The 4980-nt window shown below is 43.1% G+C and overlaps 1 long non-coding RNA gene across 1 annotated transcript; it reads left to right on the top strand.

Annotated features, from left to right (window-relative positions):
• The first annotated feature begins 524 nt into the window (after positions 1-524).
• On the top strand, positions 525-4040 carry LOC144375015 (uncharacterized). The gene is made up of 2 exons (XR_013434280.1): positions 525-1089; positions 1598-4040. It is a non-coding gene; the product is annotated as an uncharacterized LOC144375015 (long non-coding RNA).
• The last annotated feature ends 940 nt before the right edge of the window (positions 4041-4980 follow it).

The raw sequence follows: 4980 nt of genomic DNA, 5'->3' as shown, positions 1-4980 counted from the left end.
CAAGGAAATACTAAGGAGATTTTTTTTTTTTTTTTGGTGTGGACCTATTTCTATTGGCACCCAGCTAACAAGTTAATTCTTCTTTCCTTGACTGTTTGATTAGGAATTTTGGAGAACAGAACATCTTTCCCATGGACTTGATGTGCTTCCTCAAGTGGAGGCCAATGATCTAGGCTGCCACATCCAGGTCCTGTGCTGTGTCTTAAGTCTTCTGAGGCAGGAGGTATTGCACCTATGATAAGAATGAGGAAACTGAGGCCCAGGGGCCTGAATCAAAATCCCAGGTCTTTTCATATCATACCACCTGGGGAGTTTTTGTTGGCCACTCATTTTAAAATTTATCAAAAATGGCAGTATCTCTGAAAGATGGGGCCTGGCTCTTCACCCTGTTTCTCTCCTTCAGCTTTTCAGGATACTGAAGTCGTCCCCCAGAAGCCTCAGCTCCCAGCCACCATGGTTTAGTAAACTCTTTGCCTGATGAAAGAAGCCCCATTTCTTTGGTTCCCTTTGGGGAAAGGTTTTTTTTTTTTTTTTTTTAATAAGGGAAAATCACTCGCTGCCCCCAACATCTTCAGCCAAGATGTTCTCATTTTCTCGGAGCCAGAATAAGCTGGCCGGGCGCTGGAGGCGACGCCGGCTGGGCCCCACGTGTGCCTCCCGCTGGCAGGGGGTGATGCCGCCGGCAGCAGCGTCCTCCCACCCCGACTCCCGCCGGCCTGATTTATCGCCCCCGTCTCTTGCTCTGGCTTCTCGCTAAGATTTCCTTCCAAAATCTTCCCGGCGGATCCAGGATCGTCCATGTGGGTTTTCGCTTTGCCACTGTTGACGGAGAGCTCTGGGCAAGTGCCCAGACACCACCCGCTCCTGCCCTATCGGCCGGAGCCATCTTTAATCTGTCAAAACCCAGCTCCGCGCACAGGCTGCGCGGCGTGGCGCGGGGCCAAAGCCACTTCCGCCCCTCGCTTGGCTCCCGCCACCCAGCGGCTTCGGAGGCCTCAGGACGGGACGCAGCCTCTGTGCCTCCTGAACCAAGGGTTCTGGACCATTGCATCAGGATCTCTTTTGTTAAAAAGAAAGCGAGAAAGTTAAGTAAGTAATAATGTTTTCTCAAGAGAACAAGAGTAGCCATTTATTTTGGCTCCACCGTATCGGTTCAAGGAAATCTCTCCCCTCCTTTAAATTGTTCCTGGACTTGGCAGAGGTTTTGCGCTCCACCATTTGCCCAGGGCAAAATCCCTTAGATCCAACCCCTCTGCATCCCATTTGCCAAAGTGGGAAAACACTCAAGCAAAATACCTTCCCCAGAATTAGTGAAAGACTCCTTTTTTGAGGATAGTTAATAAAAATCAGGTATTTCTTTTGGTGTAATTTTTCATTTCGGAAGCCAAAGTATAGACTGGCTTTAAAAGACATGCAGACTCACCAGGCCTCCCCTGGGTGAATTGGAGGTGCTTTGAGAAGAGCTCCTCTGTGTGCGCGCAGGACTCGCCCTCCCTCACATAGTTCACATTTTCCTGTCATTGCAATGTCACTCCAGCTACATGGTGAGAAACTAGTATTTTTATTTTTGACCTTTGAATTTTTTTTTTTCTCCTAGTGCCTGGAGACAATAAAAGTTGAACTGTGAGTCTTCATGAAAAAAAAAAATCCCATGGGTTTCCCCAAATTTCAAGGCATCTAAGACTGGTCTCAGGATCTGCTTGTATCAGCAGCTGCTATGGGGGTCCCTTTTCTTCAGGATGCTGGTATGTGTGGCTTGAAAGAATTCTCAAGAGGATTCTGATAAACATCTTCTTGCACCCATTGAGATCCCGGATCTAGACAGAGGTGGAACTATCTGGCCCTTTTGACTAAACGCATACATAGGGTTCTAGGTCAAGGTTTCAGCACTGAAATCTCAATCAAATCATTTAATTGTTTTGATTTGATCAAAATGGTTGAACTGATTTCTGATGGATGTCTAGATATGTCTATCTTTTCACATTTTTAAGTTTTTCTCAGAATCTCTAAACTTCTGTACAATCCCTACAGCTTTTGCTTCCATTGGGTTTAAATTCCTTGTAAAAAATACTTTGGCAAATTGTTAACCATTTGGAGGGTCAGATGCTTTATTTGTAAAATGGAAGGAATATGTATCTTGTAGTTTTTTAAGGATTAGAGGCTGTTTATATGTGTTGCCAAGTACAGTGCCTGATGTCCAGTAGGGCAACTGATAAATGACTACTGTAATCATAATAGTGATGTTTACAACTGTGAGTAAAATGGCTTGATTTTTTTTTCTCTCCCAATGGCACTCTGAGTTCCATGAGCAAGGTAACTCAAAATGCCTAGGACTAAAAACAAAGGTGACCCTCTACCCTACATTGGGCTTCTGCAATATACTGTGGTGTGGGGATTAGGTGCTTTCACATGCTTTAGTTTTCATCTCAGTGCCCTGAGCTAGCATAGTACCAAGAGTCCCAATTTCGAGATGACCACATGGAATCTGATGGATATAATCAGCCAGGATTCTTGGCTGCAAGCAGCAGACTGGTTTAAGGAATTAATGGAAAGGATACTGGGGGGAACCCTCATGTTACTTGGAAGGTTGGGGGACAGGCTTGGAAAACAGGCTTACAAGAAAGGCTGTAAGGACCACAGCCAAATCCACATGCAGAGCTCTTCGTCACTGCCACTGACCCTGGATTTGGGGGCTATTGATGTTACCAGTGCCACCACTGGGAAACCCAATGCTGTAGCCACTACTGCTGCTATAGGAAGAATTCTCCTTTTATCTTCATAAGTCATTAGTTCCCAAATCTGAGTGTGGGAAGCACACCTACCTACCCCATTTTGGTTCCCATGCCCCTGGCCTACTGTAAGGGATGCTTAGGAATTAAGTATTGGGCTCTTGAGATAAGGGAGCATACTTTGTTCCAAGGCTGGTATGGTGGGGAATTCCCCAAACATAGAAAGGGAAATCAGACTCCAGGGTAGCCCAGCACCGTCCATGTCAACCACATTAAGAAATTCAGATTTGTCTTCTGTTGGACATACCTGAACCTCCCTGTCATCTTTTATGAGGTGTGTGAATTCTTATCTGCCTTCTCCAAAGGTTGGATATTTCTCTCTTGACAGACCAAATCCTTTCCCTCAACAGATTTACTTGGTTGTATGTTAATATTAGACCTTAGAATAAGCAAAGTACATGTTAAAAGTGCCAATAACCCCTGTGGTACCTAAGTGAGTGAGAAGGCTGGAGCCCAAGCGTCCCTGAAAGTGTATGTGTGTTTGTGTGTGTGTGTGTGTGTATTTTTTAATTTTTCCTTATGGATGGTGTCCTGGAATATCTGGATGCAAAGCATGCCAAGATGGTCTAACCTCACTCTTCATCTGCCAAGGAGAAGAGTCGTGTAGATCTGCATCAACTATCATAGACAGGCTGTGTCACTCACTGGCCTTGCCTTGACCTAGAATCTCAACTCAGGATTCAGTCAGAGGGAAGGGAGCAAACTTCCTTCAAAGGTACAGTCAAACCAGCAGATAAAGCCAAAATTGGTACAACCTACCTGGAAGGCCACTTGAGAGCCTCAACAATATTTATATCTTTGAGTCACTAATTCCTCTTTTAAAAACCAAGCATGAGAAAAATAAATAAAATAAATAAAGGTGGGGGAGCGAGGGGGACCAAGCATGAGCAAACATAGAGATGTAGAGAAAGTTTATGTTCCAGGATGTTCATTTATAACACAGTAACTTATGTTAGAAAAAGATTAGTCCTGATTTCTTAAAGACATATACACTTAATTCACATTAAAAACTAATAAGAAATACAAAAAATATATATATATCAACTGTAAGATTGGGGTAGAATAATTGCAATTGATTTTTATTTATTTAAAAAATTATTTTTTGCAATGCTTGGGATCAAATCCAGGGCCATGCATGTTAGACAAGTGAGCTATATCCCTAGCCCCTGAAGTTGATTTTTAAATGTTACTTTCAGTATTTTCATATTATTTTCAGAACTTTCTACAATAAATTTGTTACTTATTTTGCAATTAGTAGTGTGTAATACCTTTTTAAAAATTCCTTCAGATTAAGCAACCAAAGAGAAAAAGAGTTAAATCAGTTTTTAGGGGGAAGGGCTGTTCCAGACTTCCCTAGGGGCCATTTGGGTAGAAAGCAAATTAAAACCTGAAAGTTTAAAGTCAATCAGTTTGTCTGAATGGGCCTTAGATGGGGAAAACTTCAGTCATTTCCCTTGCCTGGCACTCTTGTGGTCAGAGGATGAAATCCAATCATGGGGTCAGTTGGGTTTATACATTCCATGGCAAACCAATTTGGCCATTGCTCTGCATTTCCCAAAAGTTCTCTGACTTCCTAGACAGGAATTGTGAGCACAGGGAGACCTTTATGCTGGTTGCTGCAGCACATCTGGTTTCCAGTGTGTGCCAGATGGGCTCCCTTTCATCTGGGGAGAGGGGCAGGAGGGAACACATGAGCTTCTGTAGGTCCAAGGAACTTCCTCAATGGCAGCTCTAATTTTTGGTGAAGTGTTTCAAGTTAAAATATAAGTATATCATGTTGGAGTCACACTGTCCTTTAAATTGGGGGGGAATATGCTTTTCATTAGAGTCTGCCCACCTGACTATGAGGGTTATTGCTCAGCTCAGAGATGTTCTAAATAAACTATTGCTTGATTTCTGATACCATCATGTACTCTATGAATATTTATTGAGCATCTATTATGTGCCCTGTACTGGGGAGCAGAAATGAACAAGATAGATATCTTTGCCCTCAGCAAGCTCATACTTGGGGGACCAGACTGATAACTTTCTACTCTCACTAACTCCAGTCTATTATTTGGTGCACATCTGGCCTTTGATTGTACCAACCATTTTGTCACCTTAGACATGCTGGTTTGGAAACAAAACACTGGAAAATTCTAGGGTTTACAAGCCCAATAAAACTGAAAGGAGAGCTATATCTGATAGAGTT

Source organism: Ictidomys tridecemlineatus, chromosome 1 (genome assembly GCF_052094955.1).
Source record: "Ictidomys tridecemlineatus isolate mIctTri1 chromosome 1, mIctTri1.hap1, whole genome shotgun sequence".
NCBI lineage: Eukaryota > Metazoa > Chordata > Mammalia > Rodentia > Sciuridae > Ictidomys > Ictidomys tridecemlineatus.
Note: the sequence above shows the minus strand (reverse complement) of the source record. Positions and strands in the feature narration are given on the sequence as shown.